Raw genomic sequence first — 14,982 nt, 5'->3', positions numbered from 1 at the left:
TAGTCTAACTATCCCCCGAAAGTCAACTAAGTCAACTCTGGTCAAGGTCAAAGTCCTAGTAAAAGTCAACCTTCCAGGTCATCCCTACTCGCCGAGTCACCCTATTGACTCGCCGAGTTCATATGTTCAGAGTCCTCCTCTTAGCGACTCGACTCGCCGAGTTAGTCCATGACTCGCCGAGTCTACCGATTACCGAGTCCTGGCCTGTCCAACTCACTGAGTTTCCATTCGACTCACTATTACAAGTCTCAATTCGAAGGGTTTGGGGTTTCGCGACCTGACTCGCCGAGTCCAAGACAATCTTCATCCAACTCGTCGAGTTCATGCCCAACTTCATCCGACTCGACGAGCTGTTCATCCCACTCATCGAGTTCCTCCTCATCTTCAAGCTACTCGCCGAGTCCACTCAAAGGACTTGCCGAGTCCATCTGGTCCTTCATACATGCAGAGGACTTTTGAGTCATGCAGGGACTCAAATCTGTAGATCTATCCTTCCCAAGCCTATTCCTCACCTAAAGTTGCAAACTTTACGTGTAGAGAAGGATATCTAAGAAAAATACACCATAAACTAGGGTTTAAGGCAAGGAGGCTCCATAATCAACTCAAGGGCTGCTAGTTTATGCTTCTCAAGACCATAATATGCTTAGATCTGAAGTAGCAACTTCAGATCTTGCTTCTAACTCAAAATAATAACATTATGGCTAAAAAGCCCCGACAACCACACATAGATCTAGGTGCAAAAAGGGTCCAGGAACTAGTTTATTACCTCTAAATGCTCAGAATGAACTCACAATCCCAGATCTACAGTCCCTTCTTGCTCCTCCAAGTTCCTTCTTCCTTCTCCAAGCTTTAATGCACCTTCCAAGGCAACAAATGGCTCAATCAAAGGATATGACGGCTAGGGTTTGGTATCCAGGGCTAAAGAGGCAGTAAGGAACCCTAGGAAGAAGATTAAGACGTTTATATAGGCTCCAAGTCCCGAATTTAGGGTTTTCCACGCACAGACCAGACTCGCCGAGTCACCTTGGCCGACTCACCGAGTCGGTCACTTACTCCTCGACCCGGATCCCGCTCGGACTCGCCGAGTTCCTCCTTGAACTCGCCGAGTCGCCCCTTAAAATCAAGGTTTTCTTTCCTTTCTTGGCCTTCAAAACTTTGGGTGTTACAAATCTCCCCCACTTAAACTAAACTTCATCCTCGAAGTTTGCTATGGCCCATCGCCTGCGATCTGCCTCCAATACCCCATCAATGATTCCCACACCAGCTGCCTACCTTTGCTGGTCTTCCGCCTGGTCATTCTGACTAGCATCAATCCTTGCAGATAATCATCTTGAGTCAGCCCTGACCCTGAACATCCTGGAAACACAACTTACTCTACCGAGAATCCTTCTGGTACTCTCCGAGTACTGCAACTGAACCTATAGGGGTTCACCCCTTCTTTCCTCACGCGCTTCCCTTGCCTTCCCAAGGCGATGCCCCAAAACAACTATCTCCCCTGCCACTGTGAAGATCCTATCTTCACCAAATCCATTACTCCCGCTACTTCCAGTACGGGTCATTATCGCCAGTATCTACTGGGCATTCTTTCTACTATAATGCTACGGGCCACACCGCAGTCTAATCTAATGCTACGGGCCACACCGCAGTCTTACGAATCATCCTCACATACGATTGCTATGGACCACACCGCAGTCTTAATATACTTCTCTTACTATTTAGCCACTGGTGAATGCTACGGCCATCCGGTAGTCTGACAACACCTTTCCACACCGACTAGCTGCTAGTGGATGCTACGACTAACCCATTGATGTGCACAAAAGTACCCACTAATTTTAATATTTATAACCTAACAAACTTAGACTATCTATGCACTTATAGGCAGTGTACCTAGTCAGATTACAGTATAGCTTAGGTAAGTCGGGTGTCGATCACAGGGAACGGTGGATTAATTTAATATATTTGATTATAGGTTATAGATCACACGAAAATAATAAAGAAAATGGTTTAGTAAATCTCAAATTAACAATTAACAACTCTCGATAAACTAACAGGAAAGCACATCTCTTCAGGTACTTTGGTTTAAACAAATTACACCTTAAAAACTTAGACAATTGCTTACACAAATTCATTTATTCATGTTCACCGATTCCTAAAATGATTAGATTCATGTTCACTATAACTAATCCTTTAGCAAACAAGTCAATTCAAACAGTGATCAGTTGATTAAACTAACATGCTTCCTAGTGTTCAGTTCGTATCAAGCAAGACTTGTAAATATAGTTAATCAATGTAGACATTTAATTAACCTCTTGTTGATGGTCATCAAACAAGGCTCACACATTAACTTACCTATTCTCCAGTTAATCCTAGTTTCACATTCGTTATTTCTAGTCTTATAATCTCGATGGTCATCAAAAATCATAAGAGACAAGCAATCGAGCAGATGTTCAAGCAACTCAATTCACTTAACAATTAACAGAAAATAATCATCATTAACACATGAGGATCTTTAAACAAGCTTGGCAAGATAAATTAAACACAAATAAACTATTTAATATAGCAATTAGTCTAATAATCAAAGCTTCATTCAATCATAAACACAAAGTAAAAGGTTTTTACACCCAAATCAGAAACTAAATACAGAAAAGTACCACAGTGGAATGTTAAACATGGTCACGTTAGCAATCCATATGATAATCGACATGTATCCGCTCTCCAATCCTTCCGATCTCCGCTCCCGTTAGCTTAACGGCCTTCCGGCCGCCTTCTAGACCCTCAAAACAGCTTAACAGAAGTTAATTGTCGACTAAATTAGGTTAGAAGTCGAATCCCCTTCCTGGTTAGCTAAAAATCGATATTTATAATCTTTGTGGCCGACCTAAGTACGCTGGGCGTACTTAGGATTACGCAGCGCGTACTCAAGATAATCACGCGATCAAGTATATCTGGCACAAGCAGGTACGCGGGGCGTAACCTTAAGGTACGCGGGGCGTACTCGCTACCTCAGCATTCTTTTCTTTCTTTTAGCTTCTAAGCCCGGTTTCCACTTCAGTCTTTTCTTTTGTGCTTTATCGACAACAAATAGCTGCAAAACATAATTTAAAGTATTATGAGTACTTTTTAGTTCTAAAATAGAGTAAATAAGGCCAAAATATTAAGATAAAGTGCATAAAAATATATATAAAAATACACATATCAAAATACCCCACACTTAGCCTTTGCTTGCCCCCAAGCAAATTTACTTTTATTTTACCAATATCATACTAAACAATCCATTTAAAACTCAGCCATTATGCCAAGACCTCAACGCGTACATTTGTGTCTAACATTTTCCTAAAATACCCCCCCATATTTTAAATACTCACAATCATCATAAACACTCGCCCACTTTTTCCGAACAATGCTCATTTTATGCAACCCTCCGAATCCATCCGCATAAAACCTCCTAACCTCAAGGTATTTTTAGTTGAGCAACCTAAGCATACATATTCTAGAATTACAATTTATGATACCACTATGGAGCTTTATTTGAATTCTTCATTTCTTTGGCATTTTGATCTTTGATTTCTTTGAATTCAACACCTTATTTGAATTGATTTCTGGTATCTTCAACTTTTTGGATTTCTTGGAATTTTAATCTTTTGATCTTCACTTTATTTGCTCCAAAATTCTTCAAACTTTTCGTAATTCTCTCTTTTTTTTTCACATGTAACTCACTTTTTTTTCACTCAAAACCCTACATGCTTAAGCAGAGGCGCTCAACCTCAACCTTTATTGGTTAATGATAATAATTTTCCTGGATACATTTCAGGTTTAGGCTGCTAAACATATTGCATCCCTCAAACCAAGCGGGGTTATGTTTTTGTTCCATGATTTCACTAAAATAAGGGAGGCCACAAATGCACTATAACGTATATTGGCTCAACTAAACATTTGAGTTCTCATCGGATCATTTCATACAATATCAGCAAATTTTAAATTATCACTAGATTTTTCTAAATTAAACTATTATTTCAAGTTTTTTCAAATTTTTAAATTTTGTAAATTCTAGCAATTTCATTTTTTCTTAATTTTAATTTACTTTTACCGATCCCCTACCCCACACTTATTTCATACAATGCCCTCATTGTATGCTAAAACAAATTAAGAACATAAAAAGGGAGAAAAAGGAACAGACTCCCCTGGGTAGTTGTGGCGAGATCGAATGGGGCTGCTACAAGTTGCTTCAAATATCACTGAAAGACTGAAAACTGGAACTGCTGCCTCTGAATTTGCTGAAAAATAAAATCAAAACCGCCGTCTTCAAAAATGTGGTGCAAATAATGCAAAGCATAGTAACCATGACGTGGGAAAGTGTCGACCACGTCGTCTCGTCAAGAATGACATCCTCTACTCGCGATGAAAAATCCCCCATAACATAGGAAAGTGTCAACCATGTCATGGCAGCCGGGACGATACTTCTTCCTCGCATCGAAATAAAACTCTATGGTATGGGAACTGCTCATCCATATCATAAGAGTCAAAATATCGTAACAATGCCAATCTTCAAAACGATCGCTCACGAAATAAATATGCACCCCACACTTATGACAAATTGTGGGTCTCGACTATAACCTTCAACTCTCATACCGCTCTCTCTATCAACAGTCGGACCTAGCTGCTGAACTTACTGCCAGCTTCCTAAAGGCGAAAATTCTGCAGAAATCTAAACAACCAAAGAGCATCAACATGGAAAACAAACTAAATCAAACTAAATCAAAGTTTAATTACATACCAAATACTAAAAACTAAACTAAACTAAAAATAACACAAAACAAATAAAACAAAATAAAAAGGATCACTCGTCATCTTCATCATCATGTGGCTGTGTCCCAGAAGTACCGGCCCCATCAAATCGTGACCGGAATGGTGGTGGAAAGGGAACCGAATACTGAAATCCCTGATGGGCAAAGAATGCGTTCAACGCATTCCCTTGCCACCGCTGTTGCATGTCCACATGTGCAACATACTCGCTAAGACGATCAATGCCCTGAGCCAGATAGCGCATATCAATCTCCCGCTCAGGTCCCTGCTGCGCTCCCCGAGGAGCAGGTCGACGCCGCTGGACCCGTCTCGGCTGTGGCTCGGCAGCACCCTCCTCTTCTGCCTCATCATCTGCTCGAACCCTCAAAACACCATCACCACCCCGCTCCAATACGCGCATCGACTCCAGTAGCTGAAGACTCATCGGCCTCATGTCGTGAAACACCATCGATCTCGTGATCTCACGTGTCATCAACTGGTATGATCGAGCTAACCGTGTGATAAAATGCCCTCCGCATATCGGGCTATCTCCCCGAAGTCCCCTGGCCCTCCGTCCCAAGTATGCAGCTAAAGCAACTGGAAGGTTCAGGTGCCTCCCGGGAGTAACTAGTGCCCATAGGAAATACAAGTCCGTTGAAGGCACTCTCTCACTATTCTTGTGATGCGTGAGAGACATAGAAATCAACCGGTGCAACATTCGGTATGTAGTGGACCGAATCATCCCCCCTCGAGCGGTAGATGGTGTATAAACTCCTCCCGTAATCTCGGCCCAAAAGGTGTTCTCATTATAGTCCGCTGGCCGTTCCGTGATACAGTCAGCAAGGAATGTCAGGAAATGGACACTCCTCGTCTCGTCGGCTGTGTAAATACCCACCCGAGTCGCAAGCTCTATCACGCTGCATTCCCTGCTCACTCCTCCCAGTCTGAAAGCAAAGGCTGTCCTGTCATCGAGTGGCTTCCTAGGATCATAGGAAACTGTAGCGTAGAACTCCAGCAAAAATTCCCGATACACAGGCTCCTGGATCCTGAACAAACGCGCCCATCCCTGACACACAAACAATTCCACACCACTCGCGTCCGAGTGTGTGTATTGCAAAAATTCCTGGATCAATGCAGCAAGTCCAGTCCTGGTAGCCAACTCCCAGTCGAATGAGGGTGCAATATCAATCTCCTTTGTGAGAAGCAAGCTCAAGTTGGTGACATAACGCGCCCGGGTAGCATCGTTCAGCGTTTGCGGAAATTGTAAAAAGCGATGATCAGTCACATCCTCGGGAGGGTTGGTTCTTTGTGTCCTTCGAGCCATAATCTGCACATATTAAAAAAAAAAAAAAAAACACAAAACCAAACCAAATATCACAGCATTAATAGATTTTTAAACCAAAAAAAATGGAGTTGGATAGGGCATTACGCTGGGCGTACGTCCAGCGTACGCTGGGCGTACGTCCAGATGCACGAATCTGTGTCGGTTCCTTTACTTGTGCAAAAAATCATAACCCACATCAAAATAACAACAGCAGGGGCAACATACAAGTCCAAATCGAGTGGTCCAAAGGCAGTAGAAAAAAAATAGGACCACCCTTAAAATCTGACCAATAATAGGAATCAATCCCCATTATCTGGTGTCTAGTGACAATACTTGACAGGGAACCATGTGTAGCAGTCAAGAATTGAAGCCTAGTCAAGAACTCGAAGTCACAGGGGTACGCAAGGCGTACGACCCCAAGCTCAAATCGATGGTGTGGGGCGGAATTAAGACGCAATTAGGTCCAAGGGTTTAGTGTATTAACCGAAATCGGTCCATTCAAGCCCTAATCAACACATACATTTGCGAAATCGGTCCTTATTCAAGAAATATATAAACCCTAGATTTCAAGCAAAAGTTAAATGCAACTTATTCCACCGATTGAAACACAAATACATGATATTGAGTAACCGAGAAGCTTACTTGCGTGTTGGATTTGACAAGAAACGATAAAGAATCGAGATTATTGGAAGGGAGTTGCCGTTCACAGCTTATGCGAGAAAAGAAATTGGGTTTGAAAATAACAGCGAAGTCAAAGGGTCAAGATATATTTACCTGGTCGTCGTTTTACGCGGGGCGTAACAAAAGGATACGCGGGGCGTACCTCAATCCCCCTGAAATGTTCATCCGCGATTCGGGGCTCATTACGCATGGCGTAATATAACTTACGCGGGGCGTACGTTTAATTTTCTTCCTTCCTTTTTCTTTAATTTAACTTCCTTTTCTTTTTAATTATTTAATCTAGGGGACTTAAAACTTATTTATTTATTTATTTTTTTTTAATTTCTTCAGCTAATGATGACTTCACGATGAGTGATAAAAAAATTAAAAATGTGAGACATCATAACCACTTATCTTTGTCGAGATCAAACGACAACGGTTGATCAAAAAACCTTTGCATGCAAGAATTGGTTACGAAAATACCCGCTTTCGGGACCCGTTAGAATATTTCCCTTGTTTTCCTTGCACCTTTAACTAAAAGCAGAACAAGAAGTGACCTAACTAGTCAAGAACAGCAAGAGCTCGGTCTTCCACTTAACCACCACAATACGCCTTGCTATACTACGCCTCATGGATTGAGTAGGACAAATCAACAAAGTAGTAGGCTAAGCAGGTCAAGAATTCCCTAGTCGCTTTCATTCCCGAAACCCATGCCAAAAGTAAAGTCAAGCAATGTGTACAATCCCAAATTCCTGCAAAATAAAAACAAGAACCTTCCCGACAAGTGAAATGATATCATCGAAAATCAAACTAAAAATTAAAACTAACTAAAAACTAACTAAAAACAAATAACAAATAATCAAATAAAATAAATTAATGACAAGCCGTTCCCCGGCAACGGCGCCAAAAACTTGATGTGCACAAAAGTACCCACTAATTTTAATATTTATAACCTAACAAACTTAGACTATCTATGCACTTATAGGCAGTGTACCTAGTCAGATTACAGTATAGCTTAGGTAAGTCGGGTGTCGATCACAGGGAACGGTGGATTAATTTAATATATTTGATTATAGGTTATAGATCACACGAAAATAATAAAGAAAATGGTTTAGTAAATCTCAAATTAACAATTAACAACTCTCGATAAACTAACAGGAAAGCACATCTCTTCAGGTACTTTGGTTTAAACAAATTACACCTTAAAAACTTAGACAATTGCTTACACAAATTCATTTATTCATGTTCACCGATTCCTAAAATGATTAGATTCATGTTCACTATAACTAATCCTTTAGCAAACAAGTCAATTCAAACAGTGATCAGTTGATTAAACTAACATGCTTCCTAGTGTTCAGTTCGTATCAAGCAAGACTTGTAAATATAGTTAATCAATGTAGACATTTAATTAACCTCTTGTTGATGGTCATCAAACAAGGCTCACACATTAACTTACCTATTCTCCAGTTAATCCTAGTTTCACATTCGTTATTTCTAGTCTTATAATCTCGATGGTCATCAAAAATCATAAGAGACAAGCAATCGAGCAGATGTTCAAGCAACTCAATTCACTTAACAATTAACAGAAAATAATCATCATTAACACATGAGGATCTTTAAACAAGCTTGGCAAGATAAATTAAACACAAATAAACTATTTAATATAGCAATTAGTCTAATAATCAAAGCTTCATTCAATCATAAACACAAAGTAAAAGGTTTTTACACCCAAATCAGAAACTAAATACAGAAAAGTACCACAGTGGAATGTTAAACATGGTCACGTTAGCAATCCATATGATAATCGACATGTATCCGCTCTCCAATCCTTCCGATCTCCGCTCCCGTTAGCTTAACGGCCTTCCGGCCGCCTTCTAGACCCTCAAAACAGCTTAACAGAAGTTAATTGTCGACTAAATTAGGTTAGAAGTCGAATCCCCTTCCTGGTTAGCTAAAAATCGATATTTATAATCTTTGTGGCCGACCTAAGTACGCTGGGCGTACTTAGGATTACGCAGCGCGTACTCAAGATAATCACGCGATCAAGTATATCTGGCACAAGCAGGTACGCGGGGCGTAACCTTAAGGTACGCGGGGCGTACTCGCTACCTCAGCATTCTTTTCTTTCTTTTAGCTTCTAAGCCCGGTTTCCACTTCAGTCTTTTCTTTTGTGCTTTATCGACAACAAATAGCTGCAAAACATAATTTAAAGTATTATGAGTACTTTTTAGTTCTAAAATAGAGTAAATAAGGCCAAAATATTAAGATAAAGTGCATAAAAATATATATAAAAATACACATATCAAAATACCCCACACTTAGCCTTTGCTTGCCCCCAAGCAAATTTACTTTTATTTTACCAATATCATACTAAACAATCCATTTAAAACTCAGCCATTATGCCAAGACCTCAACGCGTACATTTGTGTCTAACATTTTCCTAAAATACCCCCCCATATTTTAAATACTCACAATCATCATAAACACTCGCCCACTTTTTCCGAACAATGCTCATTTTATGCAACCCTCCGAATCCATCCGCATAAAACCTCCTAACCTCAAGGTATTTTTAGTTGAGCAACCTAAGCATACATATTCTAGAATTACAATTTATGATACCACTATGGAGCTTTATTTGAATTCTTCATTTCTTTGGCATTTTGATCTTTGATTTCTTTGAATTCAACACCTTATTTGAATTGATTTCTGGTATCTTCAACTTTTTGGATTTCTTGGAATTTTAATCTTTTGATCTTCACTTTATTTGCTCCAAAATTCTTCAAACTTTTCGTAATTCTCTCTTTTTTTTTCACATGTAACTCACTTTTTTTTCACTCAAAACCCTACATGCTTAAGCAGAGGCGCTCAACCTCAACCTTTATTGGTTAATGATAATAATTTTCCTGGATACATTTCAGGTTTAGGCTGCTAAACATATTGCATCCCTCAAACCAAGCGGGGTTATGTTTTTGTTCCATGATTTCACTAAAATAAGGGAGGCCACAAATGCACTATAACGTATATTGGCTCAACTAAACATTTGAGTTCTCATCGGATCATTTCATACAATATCAGCAAATTTTAAATTATCACTAGATTTTTCTAAATTAAACTATTATTTCAAGTTTTTTCAAATTTTTAAATTTTGTAAATTCTAGCAATTTCATTTTTTCTTAATTTTAATTTACTTTTACCGATCCCCTACCCCACACTTATTTCATACAATGCCCTCATTGTATGCTAAAACAAATTAAGAACATAAAAAGGGAGAAAAAGGAACAGACTCCCCTGGGTAGTTGTGGCGAGATCGAATGGGGCTGCTACAAGTTGCTTCAAATATCACTGAAAGACTGAAAACTGGAACTGCTGCCTCTGAATTTGCTGAAAAATAAAATCAAAACCGCCGTCTTCAAAAATGTGGTGCAAATAATGCAAAGCATAGTAACCATGACGTGGGAAAGTGTCGACCACGTCGTCTCGTCAAGAATGACATCCTCTACTCGCGATGAAAAATCCCCCATAACATAGGAAAGTGTCAACCATGTCATGGCAGCCGGGACGATACTTCTTCCTCGCATCGAAATAAAACTCTATGGTATGGGAACTGCTCATCCATATCATAAGAGTCAAAATATCGTAACAATGCCAATCTTCAAAACGATCGCTCACGAAATAAATATGCACCCCACACTTATGACAAATTGTGGGTCTCGACTATAACCTTCAACTCTCATACCGCTCTCTCTATCAACAGTCGGACCTAGCTGCTGAACTTACTGCCAGCTTCCTAAAGGCGAAAATTCTGCAGAAATCTAAACAACCAAAGAGCATCAACATGGAAAACAAACTAAATCAAACTAAATCAAAGTTTAATTACATACCAAATACTAAAAACTAAACTAAACTAAAAATAACACAAAACAAATAAAACAAAATAAAAAGGATCACTCGTCATCTTCATCATCATGTGGCTGTGTCCCAGAAGTACCGGCCCCATCAAATCGTGACCGGAATGGTGGTGGAAAGGGAACCGAATACTGAAATCCCTGATGGGCAAAGAATGCGTTCAACGCATTCCCTTGCCACCGCTGTTGCATGTCCACATGTGCAACATACTCGCTAAGACGATCAATGCCCTGAGCCAGATAGCGCATATCAATCTCCCGCTCAGGTCCCTGCTGCGCTCCCCGAGGAGCAGGTCGACGCCGCTGGACCCGTCTCGGCTGTGGCTCGGCAGCACCCTCCTCTTCTGCCTCATCATCTGCTCGAACCCTCAAAACACCATCACCACCCCGCTCCAATACGCGCATCGACTCCAGTAGCTGAAGACTCATCGGCCTCATGTCGTGAAACACCATCGATCTCGTGATCTCACGTGTCATCAACTGGTATGATCGAGCTAACCGTGTGATAAAATGCCCTCCGCATATCGGGCTATCTCCCCGAAGTCCCCTGGCCCTCCGTCCCAAGTATGCAGCTAAAGCAACTGGAAGGTTCAGGTGCCTCCCGGGAGTAACTAGTGCCCATAGGAAATACAAGTCCGTTGAAGGCACTCTCTCACTATTCTTGTGATGCGTGAGAGACATAGAAATCAACCGGTGCAACATTCGGTATGTAGTGGACCGAATCATCCCCCCTCGAGCGGTAGATGGTGTATAAACTCCTCCCGTAATCTCGGCCCAAAAGGTGTTCTCATTATAGTCCGCTGGCCGTTCCGTGATACAGTCAGCAAGGAATGTCAGGAAATGGACACTCCTCGTCTCGTCGGCTGTGTAAATACCCACCCGAGTCGCAAGCTCTATCACGCTGCATTCCCTGCTCACTCCTCCCAGTCTGAAAGCAAAGGCTGTCCTGTCATCGAGTGGCTTCCTAGGATCATAGGAAACTGTAGCGTAGAACTCCAGCAAAAATTCCCGATACACAGGCTCCTGGATCCTGAACAAACGCGCCCATCCCTGACACACAAACAATTCCACACCACTCGCGTCCGAGTGTGTGTATTGCAAAAATTCCTGGATCAATGCAGCAAGTCCAGTCCTGGTAGCCAACTCCCAGTCGAATGAGGGTGCAATATCAATCTCCTTTGTGAGAAGCAAGCTCAAGTTGGTGACATAACGCGCCCGGGTAGCATCGTTCAGCGTTTGCGGAAATTGTAAAAAGCGATGATCAGTCACATCCTCGGGAGGGTTGGTTCTTTGTGTCCTTCGAGCCATAATCTGCACATATTAAAAAAAAAAAAAAAAAACACAAAACCAAACCAAATATCACAGCATTAATAGATTTTTAAACCAAAAAAAATGGAGTTGGATAGGGCATTACGCTGGGCGTACGTCCAGCGTACGCTGGGCGTACGTCCAGATGCACGAATCTGTGTCGGTTCCTTTACTTGTGCAAAAAATCATAACCCACATCAAAATAACAACAGCAGGGGCAACATACAAGTCCAAATCGAGTGGTCCAAAGGCAGTAGAAAAAAAATAGGACCACCCTTAAAATCTGACCAATAATAGGAATCAATCCCCATTATCTGGTGTCTAGTGACAATACTTGACAGGGAACCATGTGTAGCAGTCAAGAATTGAAGCCTAGTCAAGAACTCGAAGTCACAGGGGTACGCAAGGCGTACGACCCCAAGCTCAAATCGATGGTGTGGGGCGGAATTAAGACGCAATTAGGTCCAAGGGTTTAGTGTATTAACCGAAATCGGTCCATTCAAGCCCTAATCAACACATACATTTGCGAAATCGGTCCTTATTCAAGAAATATATAAACCCTAGATTTCAAGCAAAAGTTAAATGCAACTTATTCCACCGATTGAAACACAAATACATGATATTGAGTAACCGAGAAGCTTACTTGCGTGTTGGATTTGACAAGAAACGATAAAGAATCGAGATTATTGGAAGGGAGTTGCCGTTCACAGCTTATGCGAGAAAAGAAATTGGGTTTGAAAATAACAGCGAAGTCAAAGGGTCAAGATATATTTACCTGGTCGTCGTTTTACGCGGGGCGTAACAAAAGGATACGCGGGGCGTACCTCAATCCCCCTGAAATGTTCATCCGCGATTCGGGGCTCATTACGCATGGCGTAATATAACTTACGCGGGGCGTACGTTTAATTTTCTTCCTTCCTTTTTCTTTAATTTAACTTCCTTTTCTTTTTAATTATTTAATCTAGGGGACTTAAAACTTATTTATTTATTTATTTTTTTTTAATTTCTTCAGCTAATGATGACTTCACGATGAGTGATAAAAAAATTAAAAATGTGAGACATCATAACCACTTATCTTTGTCGAGATCAAACGACAACGGTTGATCAAAAAACCTTTGCATGCAAGAATTGGTTACGAAAATACCCGCTTTCGGGACCCGTTAGAATATTTCCCTTGTTTTCCTTGCACCTTTAACTAAAAGCAGAACAAGAAGTGACCTAACTAGTCAAGAACAGCAAGAGCTCGGTCTTCCACTTAACCACCACAATACGCCTTGCTATACTACGCCTCATGGATTGAGTAGGACAAATCAACAAAGTAGTAGGCTAAGCAGGTCAAGAATTCCCTAGTCGCTTTCATTCCCGAAACCCATGCCAAAAGTAAAGTCAAGCAATGTGTACAATCCCAAATTCCTGCAAAATAAAAACAAGAACCTTCCCGACAAGTGAAATGATATCATCGAAAATCAAACTAAAAATTAAAACTAACTAAAAACTAACTAAAAACAAATAACAAATAATCAAATAAAATAAATTAATGACAAGCCGTTCCCCGGCAACGGCGCCAAAAACTTGATGTGCACAAAAGTACCCACTAATTTTAATATTTATAACCTAACAAACTTAGACTATCTATGCACTTATAGGCAGTGTACCTAGTCAGATTACAGTATAGCTTAGGTAAGTCGGGTGTCGATCACAGGGAACGGTGGATTAATTTAATATATTTGATTATAGGTTATAGATCACACGAAAATAATAAAGAAAATGGTTTAGTAAATCTCAAATTAACAATTAACAACTCTCGATAAACTAACAGGAAAGCACATCTCTTCAGGTACTTTGGTTTAAACAAATTACACCTTAAAAACTTAGACAATTGCTTACACAAATTCATTTATTCATGTTCACCGATTCCTAAAATGATTAGATTCATGTTCACTATAACTAATCCTTTAGCAAACAAGTCAATTCAAACAGTGATCAGTTGATTAAACTAACATGCTTCCTAGTGTTCAGTTCGTATCAAGCAAGACTTGTAAATATAGTTAATCAATGTAGACATTTAATTAACCTCTTGTTGATGGTCATCAAACAAGGCTCACACATTAACTTACCTATTCTCCAGTTAATCCTAGTTTCACATTCGTTATTTCTAGTCTTATAATCTCGATGGTCATCAAAAATCATAAGAGACAAGCAATCGAGCAGATGTTCAAGCAACTCAATTCACTTAACAATTAACAGAAAATAATCATCATTAACACATGAGGATCTTTAAACAAGCTTGGCAAGATAAATTAAACACAAATAAACTATTTAATATAGCAATTAGTCTAATAATCAAAGCTTCATTCAATCATAAACACAAAGTAAAAGGTTTTTACACCCAAATCAGAAACTAAATACAGAAAAGTACCACAGTGGAATGTTAAACATGGTCACGTTAGCAATCCATATGATAATCGACATGTATCCGCTCTCCAATCCTTCCGATCTCCGCTCCCGTTAGCTTAACGGCCTTCCAGCCGCCTTCTAGACCCTCAAAACAGCTTAACAGAAGTTAATTGTCGACTAAATTAGGTTAGAAGTCGAATCCCCTTCCTGGTTAGCTAAAAATCGATATTTATAATCTTTGTGGCCGACCTAAGTACGCTGGGCGTACTTAGGATTACGCAGCGCGTACTCAAGATAATCACGCGATCAAGTATATCTGGCACAAGCAGGTACGCGGGGCGTAACCTTAAGGTACGCGGGGCGTACTCGCTACCTCAGCATTCTTTTCTTTCTTTTAGCTTCTAAGCCCGGTTTCCACTTCAGTCTTTTCTTTTGTGCTTTATCGACAACAAATAGCTGCAAAACATAATTTAAAGTATTATGAGTACTTTTTAGTTCTAAAATAGAGTAAATAAGGCCAAAATATTAAGATAAAGTGCATAAAAATATATATAAAAATACACATATCACCCATAGTTGATCATACAGCACAATCGAGTACTCCCA

Source organism: Lactuca sativa, chromosome 8 (assembly GCF_002870075.4).
Source record: "Lactuca sativa cultivar Salinas chromosome 8, Lsat_Salinas_v11, whole genome shotgun sequence".
NCBI lineage: Eukaryota > Viridiplantae > Streptophyta > Magnoliopsida > Asterales > Asteraceae > Lactuca > Lactuca sativa.
Note: the sequence above shows the minus strand (reverse complement) of the source record.